The sequence below is a fragment of the Sylvia atricapilla genome, chromosome Z (genome assembly GCF_009819655.1).
Source record: "Sylvia atricapilla isolate bSylAtr1 chromosome Z, bSylAtr1.pri, whole genome shotgun sequence".
In the NCBI taxonomy this organism is placed as follows: Eukaryota; Metazoa; Chordata; class Aves; order Passeriformes; family Sylviidae; genus Sylvia; species Sylvia atricapilla.
In genome coordinates this window covers 11,891,085-11,911,215 of record NC_089174.1, presented here as the reverse complement: position 1 = coordinate 11,911,215, position 20,131 = coordinate 11,891,085, and the positions used below count along the sequence as shown (strand labels likewise).

At 38.0% G+C, this 20,131-nt stretch overlaps 1 protein-coding gene across 1 annotated transcript in view; it reads right to left on the bottom strand.

The window, feature by feature from the left end:
* The window catches only part of ATG10 (autophagy related 10), a 59,512-nt gene that overhangs the window by 22,546 nt on the left and 16,835 nt on the right, over positions 1-20,131 (bottom strand). The gene's annotated exons all lie outside the window — the stretch shown is intronic.

Sequence of the window (20,131 nt, the reverse complement as noted above, 5' to 3'; positions counted from 1 at the left end):
AACATAAGAGCAAACTTTCCAAGAAGACATTCTGGGTGTGGACTTGTTCAGTGCTCAAACCCCCAAATTTACATGCATGAACTAAGCAACCATAATGCCCCACAGGTTGGGTGTGCATTTCATGACTTGGCTATTGCCAAGCAACCCTGAATATTGCATTACGGTATCTGTCCAAGTAAAACAGAAAAAGACTGAGCAGAAAAAAAGAACCAGCATCCTCAGAACATTATGTTCATACAACACACCAGAAATTTAAAGTTACTTTGCATTTTTATCTCACATCCTTAGTCAAGTCAGCAACGGATGAATCAATACATGAAGAAATATAAAAACTGATTAACAGTAATGACGTCCAAGATACTTTCAGGGGTTTTTTCTGATGTGACTTTCCCCAAATTTAGTGTATTAGACACCCAGATGCTGCTGACATAGAGAGACAGAAGTTCATAAACGAAAGCCCAGACCTTGGGAAGCTGCAGACCAAGGAGTAGCCCATACATTTTTTGGACATGAAGTCAGAAGATCACAGATGGCCGCAGAGCAGAGTTTTCCTGGTAAATCCTAGCTGTCTGCAGGAAAATGGTTGATTTTGGTTTACAGGGAAACAAGTGCCTAAAGCACTGAATGGGAATGTTTGAAAACATGCTCTCTGAGTTACCCTAGTTTTAAAAACTGTATGTGAAGAGGTCCTAAAGTCAACCTGCCAAAAGGACAGTGACGACTGCTCTTCCAGATGTCACAGCCTTTATCTGAGGCCAGAAAAAGACAGGTATGATATGCCCAGTTCCCATATACATGAGTGACAGGCCAAGAAGGGGAGTTCTTTTCCTCCTAACACAAGTCATACCCAGTGGTTATATGTAAAATACAGGTTAAAAAAATCAAGAAAAAAAGTAAATTTCTTCTCTATGTATCACTGAACCTTCTTTAAAATTGATTAATGCTTCAGTAAAGACAGCAAAAGAGACCATCAGCAGCCTGTGGGAAAAGAAAACAAAAAAACCATACCCAGCTACAGACTGGTTTTCATGTGTGTAGGGGTGGGGAAGAGAAAGAGTCTGTGCTCCGAACTGAGCCTACATCGTGCTTCTCAGACATTAATGTTTCATCAGATACCACGGCCTTGCCTTCTGCTTAGTGACCAGCTTACCCTGCCCTAAAAGATACTTCTGGAAATGGCAAGACTACCTGTTCCTGTGTTAAATACTACTGTTCCAGGAAAAAGACTGTCTGCATACACTGCATTTTGTATATAATGGTAAAACGACTAATTTGTGACTATTTTAGACCTGCACACAAAAGCAAATAACTGAATCCTTCTCAGGGCTACTCTAATCTCCCTTCCTCTCAGTAAACAGCAGTTTCACATTTTCTGATTTAAAAAGATACATCATTGATGTGCAATCGTGCTCTTTACAGTCTCTGCAAGTACAGCCCACAGTATTTTTGCAGGGAAAGTACATTTTGTAGCCTACAAGTTTTGATGGTATCTCTGTAGCTGATGAGATGAACTTTGCTGATGAGATGAATAAAATGAGTACCGTCATTTTAGGTGATCTTTGCAACTTCTAAAAATCTACAAATGGCTGACTAGAACCAAGAAGCCTCAGTCAGTTTTATATCAGCCCACAAGACTTCATCTTTACTCTTTAACCAGCTACAGATAAAGGCATAAATACAAAACACAGGTGTAACTTATTTTTTAAAAGCACAACTGGCACTTTGTATATGTCATGATAGCCTATTTTAACTCTTTCTTTGAATAATTGTTCTAGTTTCCTCTTCCTAATTATATTGTTGGCCGTTTTTGAGCTAATGCTGAATTTTAGTTACTGTACTAGAAAACATTGAAATCAGACATACATTCGGATGATTTTGTAACTGCTGCAAAATATCCACTTGTACAGACACCACAAAACAAAAGATAAAGCACAAACATCAGCCTTAAAAAATGTCACATACAACACTAACCAAAACAAGCTTTTAAATTTTAACCAAACTGCAATCATTAAAAATTATACAAAGAAACTTGTTCCTCAAATTTTTTGCTTCTGATTTTCAAATTTACGTACATGCCTGTCATGCTTCAAGTTAAAAATGTGAATCCAGGACTGACTGGCTGTTTCCTAAACAAACTGGGAAGCTGTCATCAGGAAGCATCTGCTCCTCTATTGCTCTCAGGTAAAATCACTCCTCTGCTATAATAATGGACTATTGAGCAGATGTTTAAAAGCAATGTATGTTTTAGAAAGAAGATAAGCAGCAACTACCTAATTAATTACATTAGTTCTATCATAAATGAATTACCACTGATTTTAGTTGATATAAAATTGTCCTCAAACTTTAAGTATCCCCAAAACAAATTAAGTCAATTTGTTCCCTTTAAAATGCTAAATTATTTAAATCAATAGATAAGAAACATTGCCAGGTGTCATTCTGAAGGCAAAATAACATATTTGTACTATTTGTATTCCTCTTGATGAGGAAGGCAAGTTTAAAACCTGTGGTAACAAGTTAATTTGACAGCAGGAGAGAGTTACTTGTGGATGTGGGTAGTTTAGTGGCACCAGGGCAGCAGGGAGGTGTGGGTTAAGGTACCTTTGGAGGGAGACCATGAAGGAAAGGCAAGGCAGACAGTCAAAGGCAGACAGGTAAACTGGGAAGGTGACAGAATTACCTAAAAAAAAAGGGTTTTCCTACTGACACCAAACATTTTCCTATCTCCACCTCACCTGCAGAGGCCCACTGAGCCAGACTGTCTTGCTCAGCCTAAATTCCCTTTGAAATTAGGAAGCAGGCCCCCTTTTGCAGGAAAAGGTAAGAGAAGTGGTGCAAATAAACATTTCTCCTGGATGTCCAGACACTGTTGCCTTTTCCCAGTTCCCATGTTCCTCATCTCCTTTCTTGCCACCCTGACCCGTTTACTCCTGCCTTTTCCAGGCTCTTGGGAGATGCTCCAGCAGAAACGCAGGCAGGACTGGGAAGAGGTGACACAGGCACAGGTACCGACAATGCTTCTTTCAGTGTGAGGAGGGGAGAAAGGAGATGCAACCCAGATTAGTAAGCAAATTTGCCTTCATTGCTTGGAATGCATTTACATCTAATTCCATTTCACCTTCTAAAGTTGAAAATGTATCACTCTTCCTCTCTCTTCAGAGATGCAGAGCCACCACTGAAATACAAGAACTTTCAGGAGTAGCTCTTTCCACACTTATCCCTGGCAAACAGAGAGATTTGAGCATGGAAACGGAATGGTGGGACAGCGTTCATCAGGGAGAATTAAAGCAGAAGCTGATGAGCAGGGCGTGGCCGTGTGGTGAGATCATATCTCTGCTGTCCTCCCGGGTATTCTCCCAAGCATTTAGACCGTGCCCCACGTTCTTGCTGCAGCCCCTGCGGGTCCAGTCTCTGCGGAACATTTTCCTGCAGGCTTTGGTCCCTCCTTTACAGGATCTCGACTCACCCCCTAGCCTGGCACAGCCTGACACCTCTAGACCTTAAGCTGTCTTTGCCACCATCACTGACCACAGAGCGTGGGGTCACAGCGGTCAGCGAGGTGACCCTGCAAGGGAGGGGGAGACTGAGTGCATCTACTGAACGTCTCTGCTTTTCACCATTACTAAATATTCACACTGCTCAAATTTACAGGCTCTTAACAAAAGTAGCTCTACCACAGCCTGTAAAAATGCAGACATCTCCCTGAAGAATTTCAGTGCAATATGAATGTTGTACAAAACCCTTCACCACCAGTTGCACCATTTTTATGTACATTGATAAACTGCTCTCTTATGTGAAGAACACATAATCCAACCACCTCCAGGTGCTTTCTAGTGCTGACATCACCAGTGAGAGATGAGGAAAACACAAGGATAACAGAAGTGGTCTGAAGCATAACGAAGTTATCTTATGGATTTATTTTCTGTGTGCAGCTACAAAATCCTCCCCACTGTCCTGGACTTCCTACAATTTAGTAATCCAAGTGAAGAACCTGGTTAAATACTCAATAACAGAGAAAGAAAGTGGCTCTTAAATCACTTGGTGATGCCTGAAACACCGTGTGCAAAGAGCTTTCTTTTGCAAAATACAGCTGCCTTTTAAAGCTACTATGTCACCAGTGGTAAACAGGTAGTGGATCCCTGAAACATGTCATTTTCCAAAGGGAAATCTGACTGAACTCAGCACCCTAGCCACGACACCATGAAAGCATCCAATCACTTTCAAAATAACTATTTCCAAAAAAAAAATTGCCCCACCCCCACCTCCCCCCAAGCCTTCTGTTATTCACGGCATACCAAAACACCAAAACCAAGACTTATATCCAAAAACACATGGCACACAAAACCGCAGTAGTTCCTCATGCATGAACAATCATTTCTAACAGCTGGAAATTAGATTTGTCTTTTGATTGCTTCAAAACCACTATCACAACTGAAAGCAAAGCCTTTTCAAGCAAAAGAAGCATCAGACCGTGAAAATAGAACAGTTGTGAATTTTGTCTTCACATAAAGGTGGGGAATTGTTACAAAATCATTCCTCATTCTTCCTGAGTTGTCACATATAAAATGCAGAACTTGGTGGCTTTTCTCCTCCCACAGAAGAAACATTTTTTCTTGTTTTAATGCAGAGAGTACAAGGCTGTCTGCAAAGGGCTGGAAGAGTGGCATGGCGTGTTAGGAAACATCTTCTGGTAGGAATGACAGAGATCCGGGAAATGAGGCAAAGAAATCCAAGGAAACAGAGGGACACAGCTCATCTGCTGAGGGAAGATGGACCAACCCAAATCACCTGTAAGTCCTGAAAGGAAGGCTCCCCTGAAGCTACAGACACAGACCGTACAATCAGTGCAGTCCCACCTGGAACAACTTCCACTGCCTCCTACCAATGTTCTATGCCAATGTTGTTCCTCAGACTGAGGAATTTACAGCAGTTTTCTTTCCATGGAAGTATGGTGAGAAAAGGAGCAGTCGAAAATGGTGGTGCCTGTACCCACTCATTTTTGCCACATGCCTTTCAGTAACCACAGAATCCCAGGATCACTGAGGCTGGAAAATCCATCTCAGACACTGAGTCAAAGCTGTGCCCTAGCTCCACCCTGTCCCCAGCCCAGACCTCCAAGTGCCACCTCCAAGGTTGGGGACTCCAAACCTCCCTGGGCAGCCCCAGACAAGGCCTGACCACCCTTTCCATGGGGAGATTCCTGCTGGTGTCCAACCTGAGCCTCTCCTGGCCCAGCCTGAGGCTGTTCCCTCTCCTGCTGTCCCTGTTCCCTGGAGCAGAGCCTGACTCCCCCTCAACTGTCCCCTCCTGTCAGAGAGTTGTGCAGAGCCACACGGTCCCCCCGAGACTCCTTTTGAAGGATTTTCCCATCATTTTTGTCATTATCTTCCATTTGCACAAATTGGAGTAAGATACTACTTTGAGGTTAAGTACTATTCCACAAGATTATTGCTTCTTTAGAACTGAAGTGCTTCCGGGACTGGGATCTGTGCTTTACAACAGGCAAAAAAAGGAAAAATATTGCTACACTAGAAGACAACAGTAGCAGTTCAGCTGTATTTTAGGTCAGCTTTATTTTTTTAGAACAAGGATTATTATTTCTGCTTTGTGAATCACAGCAGCAACCCAGTTTTGGCCACGCTTAATTCAACAGGGAGACTGACAGCAAATGCCTACAAACCTTTACTTTTTAGAAGACAAACTCAAATCCTCATTAATTTCTCAGATGAGAAACTATATGAAAATGATGCCAAGACTGACAGACAGTGTTTAACAGTAATTCTGGTGAAAAAGTTACAGACAGAAATGCTCAAATTATCACAAAATCTGGCACTGTAAAAACAAGAAATTTGAAAGGGTTGCAATTGGAAGTGGCTCCACTGGTGCTCACCCAGGACACTACAAGGGAACAGCTGTGGCACTGTGGGACAGTGACTTACGGCCAGAGATGGAGTAGTTGGATGCTGCCCACTTGAAAAAGGAAATGGCGTCTGATTAAGTTAATATCTGACAAAATGATACATCTTCAAAGTTACCTGAGATGCTAACTCAAGCTTGGCCATAGACTGTATTAGATAAGCACAACCATTAGAAACAATAATCATAAACAATGTGGCTTAATTACAACTGGCTTATTTGGATGTGAGAGATTCAATCCTATTAACTATGTATTAGGGCTAAAGCACATGTGTTATTTTCTTATTAAGAAAACAAGAAGATGATACTAAATTACAATGATCTAGTCCACATTTAAAATAGCCTGAATTCAAATCTTTTAGCTATCACTAAAAATAATTACAAATTTACCTAAAATAGATGTGAATAGTTGATTTTACTCCTAAAATCCCCAAAAGAAAACCTGAATTTGTTCCTACACTTTGACAAAAAATGATAGCATGTTAGGATCCACTGATTGTTTGCATTTGCAAATATCCAAGTATAAGAACTAAATTTTTAAATGGAACAGGGGCAGACCCTACCAAGTCATGTATGTTCAGCTTTTGCCCACTCCAAAAAGCTGTTGATTGTATTTGAAAATGATACAGTACAGATGCACTTACCTTCCATTATTTTCTTAACAAAGGAAATACAAAGCTCTGAACTCAAACTGGGGCAAGTCAAATGCCCTTCAGTTCATTTTCAAACAAAATACTCTGTAAGAATATTCTAAATAGTAACAAATACAAAGTTATCAAATATCACTGATCACAAACACACCGAATGTATATTGGAGACATTCATAGTGGCTGGAAAAAAGTACTGAATTACTTCCTCATTAGTCTGATCTCAAATGAAAACTGCCACGGTGTGTTACATGGTATTTTCAATTTCCAGAAATGTGGTACATAATAAGTCTTGATGCAAATGTAACCACTTGGAATTTGCTTTACAATTCTTTAAAGCCAAGTAGAAAATCTGCATGAATTATTGACAATGTTTTTGTCTGGAATGACTCTTCTAACAGTCTCCATTCAAACTGTGTTTTATTTGACAAGAAAGCCTGGTAGGGAATTAAGAATACCCCAATATTTCCAGTGCCGTATGTGGTGGAAAACATGGGGTCAGCAACATCTACAAACACAATGACCAAATATTACCACTGTGGAAGAAGGGTTAAAAGCACCAACAAATGGTACAGATGTACATAACTGCATTTGGCCAAGCTCATGGATTCTTTAAAAAGTATTACACATCTGAAAAATCAGTATAATGGCTGAATCATTAAATAAATTCATTTCAAGGAACTATTCTTAAAGTTGAATTGCTTAGAACTAGATGGAGAGACCTCAAGAAACTGTTCTGTATACAACTGTTCAATAACTATATCAAACTTTCCCTTCAAACTTTATAAATAACCTACATAAAATAACTTCAGCAACTAGGAAGTTGTTCCAAAAAATGTCCAAACTCATTATCCTACAGGATGGGAAACAAGAAGCAAGGAAAGAGCCACTAACTGTGCACATGTGCAGAGAAAGAGTCAGAACATGGCTTGGCTGTTGAGACATTTTTCTGCTCTCATTTCCCTCAAAACCTGCTTTACAATTTATTCCTTCAATTTGATTAAGGTATCTCAGGGGTTATTCCATATATTTAACCCTATTTGCAACTAACTGAAATCATAGCTAAGACAATGAAGGACAGACTTGGTTAAATTCCTCATGCTTCTCAAAACTGAGATATTCCAAGTGTCCTGAAGGCATTCGATTCCAAAACAGGAAGCCAGAGTGGAGAGCACTCAGCAATTCTAATCATGTGCAGATCTCTTGCAAAGTATTTTCCTAAACATTTGCTGAAAGAACCTTTTATTGTACTGCATGCTGCTGCTTGTACCCCAAACAGGGTCCCGCAAGATGTTTACTACTAAAATTGTCTCTGGTTATGTAAAGGAATCAATCTGGAGATAACCAAGACCATGCTTCCCTAAATATTAAACTTCAGACAAGTGCAAAACCAGGGAATTTGGGGAAGAAAAAGCAACTAAAAATATGTCAATATTTTTTAGCATCCTATATAATGGATTCATTCATAAGGCAGAAGCTACAAATGGTAGTGTTGTACCAAAATCAAAGACAAGTTAATTGATTTTTTTATCTTCAGTTTATAGGTTTCTGCAACTCTACTGCAATTCCTGAATGAGTAATTTTAGAATAATGGCCTGTTGTCCATATGATATTTCAAACAATACTGCTGAGGTCTCTATCCCATCGTGCTTCAGGTAAAAGAAGAGCTTCTGACTTAGTAACACATGAGTGGATCAGGAATTAATGACTACAGGAAACCAGCTCCTATGGTCTTTCATAAGCTGAATTTGAGAGAAGTCCATCCAATTTACACAAAAAAGGCTAATGATGCCTTTTTATATCAATGTGCCCATTTTCACAAACATCTAAACACCTACGCACAGCGTGAGTGCAGGTACGTGGAACTCTTTTTTTACAGCAGATTCCTTTCCCAGAGGACTCGGCTTTGGATTTAGTAGAATCATGGAATTATTTAGGCTGGCAAAGACCTCTAAGACCATTAAGTTCAAATGTTGATAGACATCCACACAAAACTGACCTCTGTCAATAAAAAGACACCATGGTCACTCCTATTCACAGGATCCTGATATAGTTAGGGTTTTAAACAGGGAAAAATGTTCCAAGAGATTTGCCTGTTACCCAAACAGAGAATAAAAGCACAGATGAAGAAATAGGAAATAGCAAAACATAAATTAAAAATAATTTTTAAAAAACCCTGCAGGCAATTATGTTTCTAGTATTTTGGGATGCAATATTGGTATTCCTTCATCTAAATTTCTTGAATTAATAAAAAAAATATTTTTATGTAGATTAACAAAGTTCTAAGATGATCATAGGATAACTGCTTGCATAAAATAAATCTGACTCAAAGATTACAATTACATATAAGTAAAAATACATTTAGAAAGGTGCATATGTGATATAAAGTTTATTTGACTGTTGGGTCTTGCTCAGTCTCTCAAAAACAATCAACTGCAAGACACAAGTCAGGTGGGAATCTCATCTGCCATCAGACTGGCAGAGATTATTGAAATTTTAATGTCTTGAATGGAAAATCAAGAGTGTGCTCTGCTTTCAAGGATGAGACAGGAATTTCACAAGTTCAAGAAGTGGTGGTCAGGATTTTGTAACAGATCTTTGTATGGTAGAGTGGACAGGGAAACGTGTCCTGACCTGCAGTGTCCAGGTGACCACAGAACCACAGGACAGACAGTTCATGGGTCCTCCTGAACTCAGCATCTGTCCAGAAACTGCCCATGATAAGCTTCCTAAATCTATTTAGATTTTTTAGATTTTTTTAAATATTTGAGAAATAAGGGAGATCATGAGTTAAAGCAGAAAAATTTAAATGGGGAAGGACTGGAATTTGGAAGAGGCTTAAATTTATTTAAATCAGAGATACAAAAACTTCCTAAAATTTACACCATGAACTACTGTAAACAAAATATAGGATAAAACTGCAGATCTGAGTGAATAATCACCTCACAAATGATACGAAGAATATGAAAAGTAAACCTCTATAGAGAACAAAAAAGAGACTTGGCAAGCAAAAAACCCTATTTCTTGAAGACTAAGTTTAAAGGAGAAAATAAGAACTGCCAAAATTCAAGTGGTACTTACAAATGGCAAAAAGGATTAGAACCATTTTTGAAGGAAAGAATAATTAATCATACAGAGCTATGTAGAAACTGGATTAAAACTTAACATTGGTTTGTCAAAGAAAGAGCAAATATTGGTTTGTCAAAGAGAACCTGATATCTTCCCCTGATAAGATAACTGAATTAGTGGACAAAGAAATGCAAGAGATTCAATCTGGCTGGATGCAGCAAAATATTTGATACCAGGCCAAATGGGAAGCAGTTGTTTAAAGTGGAGAAGATAGGGATTATGTTCAAAATGTAATACAAAAGAAAGGGGAAAGGGGGAGAGAATAATGTGAAAAGCTAAAAAGAGAATTATTGACCAGGAGACAGTTGACTAACAAAGCACCTCTACAGCTGGACTGTAAAGTAATCTTAGTTACAATATTCCTCTACAACCTGAGCACAAAAGCAGGAGATTGTTGACAAATTCTGCTGATGATACAAAGCTGGGCAGCACAGTCAATAGAGCAGGAGATGGAAACCGTGGCAGGAAACAGAGTTTATAAGCCAGCACTGCCACGCTGAGATTGCCCATGAGCTGATCTCAGCTCTGCTTCCCCCTTGCCACACGAGTATTGACAGGGCCAACAAATCACAAGACTAATGTCCCTCATTCCCCGCTGCCACCAGGTCCCACACACACTCCACAGACCTCATTGCCTCGTCCACGATTTACACAGAGAGCAGAGAACCAGAAATGCTGAGATTCCACCAAACACTGCCATTTCCACTGCATAACAAAACCTGGTATTTTAAAATTTGTCTTTAACCAATACATAAGTTAAATATGAGCACTTTTCACAGAACAAAAACCTGGTCTGAGATGGTAAATATTAAAACGGAAAACGTCAGAATTGCCAAATTAAAGCGTACCATACAAATCTGAACTGGCTCACTCGGAATCAGCTGGACATTCAGTTTGATAATCCTGGTAGTGTGCATTAGGTCACTAGTGGGAAAAGATTTTAAAAACACAGCTCTGCTGGGCAGTGCACATTATTAAACTTGCTGGAAAAAAAACTTCCAGAAAAGTTAAAAACTTTGTTACATTTTCAGCAGGATTAATCTGATCCTAGATTAACTGCATCAGCTGTCTAATTAGAAAGCTAAGTTCCCGAAAAAAATCTCAGTTTGTAGAAAACAGATTTTCTACTCAGAAATTTTCTTGACGCCTTCACCTGTACCTCAGTATCCATACAGCACAAAGCAAAAGTGAATGTTCATTAAAACTGCAATCAAAACTGAAAAAAAGTGAAAAATAAAGCCACTTCATAGTCCAAGAATATCCATTTATTTCATATCTGTACATTGAAACATGTAAGATTAAGCTAGACAGAAATTTAACCCCATTATTCTTGTTTATATTATCAAGCAATTTTAGGATGGAAGAGGAATGCAGACCACTACACCAAACACTGATTTTACACACTTCTGATGTGACATAAAGTTTGTTCTAACTTTCAAGGATAGTTCACCATCTGTAACATAAATATCAAACAGCTCTGTTGTGAGGTTCTTTATCCTAAAAACAGTGCTATGACTTTAGTGCTATGACTTTTTAATAGGCTGCAACATTTTTGCTTATTCCTATAGCTCCACCCTTAAACAAAGTTAGGCAAAATCTTCAGCAATAAACATGAGACCAAGATACAACAGGAAAGGCAAAGTCCTAAAATAGACTTTTTTGTTGTTTAACACAGGAATAGTTGAAAGGAATGTAAACATTGCAATGCAGTGATGGACTAATTCCAGGTGAAGTTCTTGCCTTATTGGTTTCATTGAATATTTTAAGACGGTTTTCCAATACAAAGTGACAATAGAGAACTCACTGAATATTATGTATCAAGATTACTTTTAGTTACTCTGTTCTGTTTGCTTCCAGTCCCTACAAGCAAGAGCCACTCTGTGAAAACAGAGACAAAAAAGTGAAAAGCTTTGATCAAACACATATATCAAATTCACAACAGAACAGAGAGTATAACTTAGTTATCCTGATCCCTACTGCCAAAATGGTGAGTATTTCAAAACATTTTAAAAAAATACACGCACACAAAAAACTCCACCACCTCAATTAGTCATTTTACATCTCACAAATGTGTCTGTAAGAATTAATAATATTGCCATGCTTGTAACTAACTTCCAGTCTAAACTCAGAATGCCAGAGAAGCAACAGTAAATGCAAGATTTGTTTGCATCTTTAACTTGAAAATATAATTTAAACACTAGGAGTGTAAACACTTTTGAAAATTTTGTCTTCTATTCAAAAGAGCATTAATCACAGAAATAGGTGCCAAAAGCATACTTAAAACACATTTGAACATATTCTTTTCCCACATTTTCTGCTGTAGAATAAAATATCAATTCTTTATATAGTCTTTGGAGGGAAGATGAAAAACAGGAAAGAAAAGGGAACATGGATTTTATAATAAAAACTAAAAATACATATATTTTCTTAAAACTATGAAGGATAATGACTGTGTAACACAGGGCTGGAATCAGCTTTCCAAAACTGACTGATCAGCTAGGATGTATTTGCTTCACTCCATTTTGCCATGGTTCAACAGAACTTCTGTGTCTTTTATCCCTTTAATATTAGGTGCTCTCCAAATAACTAATTTTTTTTTGTTCATTTATCTCTTAACCACACACGCGTTGAAGGAATTGTTCATACTGAAGAAATTAAGTAATAAATATAGAACCAAGCCAAAATTGGAATGGGGAAAGGGAAAAGCACTAGATAGAAATATGTAACTTTGCTAACCTAAAATATAAAAGAAATAGTGATATTGAATTCTCAGTTATGGAGACAAACCTCAAGAAAAAGCATATTTTGAGAGTTGAGAAGTGAAGAAGAGTTATTACAGATTTTAATTTGGTTTTAAGGTATAAAGTTGGAATCTGTTGAGTTGCCAATGTTTAGCACTACTTACTTAATGCACATTCTATTCTATATTTACGTTTCCCTCCACTAAGTGTTTGTCTTTGATATTTTACACAACAACTTCTTTAGTCCTATGAACCTGTTCCTTTGAAAAAAAGCAGTACAATCATTGCAGAAAAGCAAACAATTATGCTGTCTGCTCCAAGCCCTGTCATTTCCATGGGGAAATACGACTGTGTTCATATCATTGCTATTGATTGCCAATCACAGTTGGGAACTGTCTGAGTCACTCAGACAAAATTAACCTAAAAAGAGTGTATTAATATTAAATTTTATCACATAAAATTATAATTCTGTCATCAGGGTTAGCTTCTTTTTTTTCAGTATAAACCTTAACTAAGGAACTCTGTACAGATGCTGTCAGGGTGCCTTCCTACTACCTCAGAGACTCCAGGTGCTCATGGACCCCTCCAGTTGGCAGAACTGCAAAGCTCCAGAAAATCCCAAACTTACTTCCAGTTCTACATCCCTGCTGCTTTACTGTTACACATCCTCCTTGGAGAAGACTGTCAGTTCTGCTCCTTCTCAACACCAAATGACTGACAAATGAAAACAAATTCCACCCAGGAAAGGAAAATACTATGCTCTTGGTAACAAAGCTGGAAACAAGACTACCAAGGAAAGGTAAAAATCTAAAGCTATTAATAATCAAAAGCTGTGTATATAAATAAAAATGCATTTTTAAAGACCATAGTATTTCACGACAAAGCTTGGTTACAAAGGTGAAATAAATTACTAACCTTACAGCATTCTCCTTCTTTAATCCATCAGGACATAAAAGAAGAAACCGCTACCTGAACTTCACATGAAAACACAACTTAGGAAACAGCTTTGTAAGAGAATAAAATCATAGTGATTTTGAGGGTTTTGATCTTATATATAAGCAAAGGCATTAACTCTAAATGTGCATCCTGCACTGCAGCCACAGATAACACAAATGAACAATGATCTATGAAACAGGAGGCTAAGGGACCTCCTGGGTGATGAAGTTCAGTATCTCCATACCATAGAGATCTGTATCTCAATCAAACATCATAGAATGCCTTTTTCTAGATTTATATGGTTTTATCTGCAAACTAACTGACTTCAGGATACTGTTGCTCCTTTTGGAAACCTATTTCAGCATCTCACTTCTCTGGTTCTAGTGCACGTTTATCCAAGTTCAGTTTATAACTGTAAATTCTCATGTCAACACGGGAGTTTAGTTTAAGGAGCTTTTTTTCATTCCTTAGCATTTCAAACCTTTTTTGCCCAATGTATTAACAGAGATAAATCACATTTCTTTTCAGGCTTTCTTTTTTAAATGCTAAACAAGAATTCTTCTGGTCTTTTCTCTTTTTATTATATGATTTTTCCAATCAACATAAAAAATCTGTTATATTTTAATTCTCTTTTTTTGTTTCAGTGGGAGTAGCTGCAATTAAAAATACAACATGACAGACAAGTCCTCAACATCCTTGTTTGATATCAATTCCACCAGAGAGCAATAGCCAGACAGAACCTAAAACTGTCTTTATTTCATTCATGCCCATGAGCAGTTCACAGTAATCCTGTGATCAACTAAAACATCCATTTATTTCTCCTCCTCAGTAATTTCCAACTAATGAGACACAAGCTTCTGAAGCAGCATTACCTTACTCGTACTCCCCAAGTACATGACCTTATACTTTGCACCACTAAATTTCATCCTGATTCTGTTGTGCCAGTCCTCGAGCTCCTCTGGCTCTCTCCACAGGAATTTCTTACTTTCTGCTGTACTGACAATGCCTCCAGATATTCTACCATCAGCAAATTTCATTAACCCTCTCCAAGTCCCTGTCCTGCAATTACAACTTAAAATATGAGATTTATCTGAGGGTGAATTTTTGTAGTATTATCACACACCTTTGCTTTCCTGTGGGCCATTGATAAAAGGTTTTACTAAACTCCATATTAGGAGCACTGAATTGTCTTTGTCCAGTCACTCAGTCATTTTGCCAGATCATAGATAATGGTTCAATATTCAGTGGTTCAATGATTCAATCCACTACCTTCTGTAATATCATCTCACATTCTATCCTATTTCCACATTCAACTTTTACTTAAATCTTCTTTAAGAATTTCTTTGAAAACTTTGGATACCACTGATGCCAGACTAACAAATACATAGCTCTCTGCCTATGGAAAAAAAAAAAAAAAAAAAAAAAAAAAAAAAAAAAAAAAAAAAAAAACCCGACCAGATTTCTGACAATTAATAAAAATTCTAAGGGGGGAAGTTATCTCTTACTTTCTTCTTCATGATCTCCTCTTAAAAATTGTTCCCCCTTGACTGAAGCATCTACTGTCTACAGCAAGTTAATCATCAGACCCATCCTCACCAGACATCTTGCCTTGTCTGAAATAATCTTTCACTGGAAACAGGAATTTATTTCCATTTACCTCATGAACAGAGTAAAATACATTTTGTCTGCAATCTTTTCCCTGGGCTTGTTTATCTTTATTTAATATTGCTATATGCATGGTTACATAACCTTCTGGTATTTGTCTCAGCTTCTTTTCAGACCTATTTTCCATATATAAAGCAGATTCTCTTTCTGAAAATTCTTGAATTTAAAAAGCCTAAGCTACACTTTAGTACCACTCCTAAATGTTGGGGTACCTAATGATCTTGGTACAATAGCCACTTCTCACACTATCCTACACATTTGATAGAAGCATGGTGAATCATGCTTCAGTCAAAACCATTAACCCCCTTCCAGAAATTAAAATTTGCCCTTAGGAAATTAAGAAACATAAACACTCAAGTTGTTCATTATCTTGGTTTGGGAAGACAGGTATCTGCCAGGGAAAGCTGGAGTTTCCCTTGGAATGGAGAATGTAAACCACCCCTCCCCCTTCTTCCAATTATAAATTTGCAGTTAGAGGCTTTCAGGCAGAAGATTTGGAAATAGAAATAGCAGTTCTTTACTAGTACATATAACAAGGCAAACAAAACCAACAACTACAGCATTAATAACAAAACAGTACTAAGAACCTCGAGGGGTTTGCTTCACAAAACCCCAGGGCAGTTTGGTCTCGGTGCCTTCGTAGGATCCTCAGAGCACCAAGCTGGAACAGTGGAAAGTCCCGGGCTGGTGGCTGGGATGGCAGGATGTCCCAGCAGGGCAGGGAGTGCAGGGTCACTCTGTAGCAGCACCGACAAAACTGTGACAGCAGGGCAGGGCCGGCCCAGCTCCCGCAGGGCAGCAGAGAAGCTCAGAATTCCAGGGCGAGCAGATGATGGTAGATTTCCCAGGACTGGACCCCTCCAGCAACTATGAACTCTTCTAGCAGCGAGCAGCAACCCAGTTGTTCTCTCTCCCTGAACGCTGAAAAAAACAGAGTGCCAAAACTGCCTCAGGCTCTGTCCTTTACCTGCCCCAAAACTCGCATTATCTTTCCCTCTGAGCTTTGGCCACTCCTTTGTTTTGGTTGAGCACCCTGAAGTATCCAAAACTTAGTTTCCTTGGTAACTTATGGGGAAAAAATCCTTTAGAGTAAAAAAGGAACAAACTTAACCCTCAACATCCATCTATATATTTTAAACAGAATCAATTTATGATATATCCTTTCGAGCCTGTTTTCTTAGGCCAGCTGTTCTGTAATTCTCACTACATGCTAAAACCAAGTCTGAAGGAGTCTCAGCTTTTGCTCATGAAGAAACACAACTGCTGAGAGAAATCCATCAGCTGTTATATACCAAGGACTCTTACCAGTTCTAGAAATAATGACCAGAACAGTAATTAAATTAAATAATGCCATAGTTATCAACAAGCCACTTGCAACAGACTAGTGGGGGAAAATAATTCTACAAGTCTGAGTTCAAATCCAATTAGTGACATACTCAAAATTTATTTGTTCTTTTAAACTAAAAAGTTGTAAATCCTCTCAAACTGACTTATACAGTCCCACAATAAGTATTTTCCCTAAGCTTTTTTTTGAGGAAAGTTGAAGAAGCTTTCTGTATTTTTCTTACTATTTAAGAACAAGTATTTTACTTCAGGACCAAGTGAATACAGTCGTATCTACTCTACCAGGAAAAGAACTTTTTTAGTATCTAGGAGCTCTTTTTATGTTGATAGGGGAAAATTTAAGTAAAAGACAATGGACAGTGAAAAATGATTAAAAAAAAAAAAAACAGAGAAAACCTACACTTTGCTCTCCTGCTGCTGAAAATTAAACCATTTGCAATCTCACTTCTGCTATTATGAAACTAAAAAAAAAAAAAAAAAAAAAAAAAGAAGAAGAAGCTTGTAAAGTACTACAATGGGCTCATCCCCTTCCTAACCAAAGTACTGCATCAGCTCACTTCCCTCCTACTCTTCACACTTCTTTCTATTCATCCATTCACTCCCTCCCTTGACGATTACAAATTATTAATAAGTTCAGCTCAAAGTGTCAAGTGTTCAGTTCTTAATAATTTTATTTTTAAAACTTTGAGGCACTTGATTCAGATTTGATTTGCTTAAGCACTTTGTTGTAATACTCATGTGTGGCCATTAAATATTCTTCAACCACAAAAGAAAACTGACTATGCTTTTTAATTAGATATTATTTACATCTTTGAGGAGGGCTGTCCTTCATGAAGGGCTTCTTCACATATGTAATGGAACAGCTCATCACGGCCAGATTCTCAGACCAGACTGAAAAAAGAGATGATGGAACACCAGCTACAGCTGTTTACACATGGTCTGTAATCCAGAGCTGCCTTTGAAAAACAACAGGTAAAAGTGAATTCTCAGAAACAGTTTAAAATACCAATGGACAAAACCTGAAAGGACCAGCTAATTGAAATAATGTGAGAATACCTTCCAGAAAAGTAAGTGTACCAGAACAGGGATTACATTTGAAGGTAATGAACATTAACTGACAAACATCACCAACATCACCCCATTCATGTTATTTCTCTATTTCTTCTTTTTTACCAAGATCTTTGTCACAGTATTATGTTTTCAGAAAGACTTTTTTTTTTTTTTTTTAAAAAGCAGTTTTCAGAAAGACTTTTTTTTTAAAAAAAGGACATGAAAGCCTAGTTATTTTTAGAGGTATTTCCAGAGATGGGTTTCAAATAAAAGTCTATAATGAGACCCTACTGTAGCAGCTCTTTCCATACAGAAACAAAGAAAATCAGTAAAGTTGGTAGATGAGGTAAAAAACGTGATGTAGGAAATAAAGCCCAATACCACAAATCTGGTTAACAGTGGAGAAAAAAAATACCTTGCCAAGGTATTCTCACTGTTCATAGGCATTCAAATCTGCCATTCACAGGGACAAATGTTGTATCAGCTACAGTTAAGCTGGGCTTCCCCAAAGAATGCAATGTTTTAATGTCCATGTACTTTGCATATTGTGCCAGGAACACAAAGGTGCCTTTACTCACGGTCCATCAAATGCACTCTCTGTCTTCTCAAAGCAAAGGCACTTGAGGAAAGCAGGAGCAAAAAATCAATTGCAAGAAAGCAGTCTCTTTTTTTATGCCAGAATACTTCTTTAATCAATTCATATTTATTTATTTGTACTGCCTCAAATTCAGATGACAAAGTATTTTGAAACTGCTTACCAAGTTGCTTGCTAAATATTGCAAGCCCACAATTACCTGGAATTACTTTGAAATGTTTAGTCTGGCTGATTTTACTACTCCTCAGAGCTACACCAAGTCTTAGGCCCAGGGAAGGAGAGGGTTCTTTCCCCAGCTGTGACATTAACAAAGGCCTTTGTCATGTCATGTCAATTCTCCAGCACACAGTAAGTTACCTCAGTCAGAGGATTTTCATGGCCTGTCCTCCATTCAGCCATTTACCTCCCTAAAAATTATTATCTTAAAAAACCTTTGCTTTGCTCAAATGTAGTTAGCATCACTCCACAGAAAGAATAATTTCTGAGAAGGGGCAAGGGCAAAGACTGAAGCACATATCACAGAAAAACAGATCAAAACAGGTTTTCTAACATAATCCAAAGGAAAGTGCTATACCTTGCTAGCCATGGTGTAGTACACCTTTTGCAGTCTCATCTTTTCAATTTTTAACATTTTCTCAGAATTCAAATTTGTGCAGTTACAATTTACACAAAAACTACATCTGATGTTGAACAGCAAATGTGTTTTTATCCTTCTAAAATATATGGGGAACATGGAATTTAAGCATCTAGCAATGGGGAGCAATTAGAAAAATTTTAAATCAGAAACCCATGAAACAGTCTGCCATTTACCTTTGCATTTAAATGAACAGTAGTAATAATAGCAGTAGTAATATTTTTTTCTGAGTGCCAAATATTTCTAGCTTATACCAGATCATGGGATCAAAACTTTGGTTCAATATTCTCTTTAATCTTTAACTACACTTCATCATCTTAAATACTGGAATAATTGAACACACATAAACATGTATTAGAACACATGCTGTGACTCTGCTGAAAGACAAGAACCCTGCAAAGGAGATGTTTAAATATATTCCATGCATCCTACTTGGTTTCAGGATTTCATATAGGAAGCTTTTTCTAGCTCTTGTGCTTCTTCTTGCAAACCTGTGCAACTACTCAAGACACTTAACTTTGCCTTAGCTCCTAAATCTTGGACAACACCTTCAAACTCAGAGATTCTCATTCAGATTGGCATTGCTCTCTCTAAGTGCCTATGTGGCATGATTTTCCCAAGCATCTAGTGCTCAGAAGCTGCTGCTGAAGAGAGGCAAAGGACCCACTGCAGCCAAAGTCCAGGTCAGCTCAGACACCTGCCTCAGCTTCCGCAACTGCTGGAAATTGTATGGCTCAGATTAACAACATTCAAGTATTCTGACACACAGCTAATCAGTATTAGCTACCAACATCCCAAAAGTATGGATTTCACTGAATACATAGGAGGGAAAACAGAAGTTTCACAAGTACTAACTGAAGCTGGAAGACAGAATGCCATTTTCTTAAGCTAGACACAATGCAGATTCATTAAATCATATTCAGAGATAAAGTTCCAAGCTAATTGGTGAAGAAATAACTGGTTTTGAAGGTCACTATGACCATGTACCCATGTCTGCACTGCTGCTGTCTGAACTCAAGCAGCTAAGATCTTTATTTAGAGATACTCAAAAGCACAAAAAACTGGCAAACAACCTCAAGAGTACACTGTGGTGACAAACAGAATCTCAAGTGATCTCCAGAGCATTTCCAAAGGAATTGAGTCAAAAACAAGCACATCCACTGGCTTCCACATACCTGCCTATGAGAGCTAAGCTTTCATCCTAAAAGCCCTGAGGTCCTCAAGAGCAGACCTGGTGGCTGGTATTCCAGACACTACACCTGCAGCATGTGGAAATACAGTAGTGGCAGATCCCACAAACAACTACCATGGTCACATTAGTACAGGTAGCACCAAATCCTTCCATGAAAAAAAAAAGCTGAAAAAGGCAAAGGCACATCGTACAGGACCTGAAAACTTACATATACTGAAATGAATGTTTCCAAGGTCATCTCAACACACTCCAATACTTCTCACAATTTCTGAAATCAACACTGGA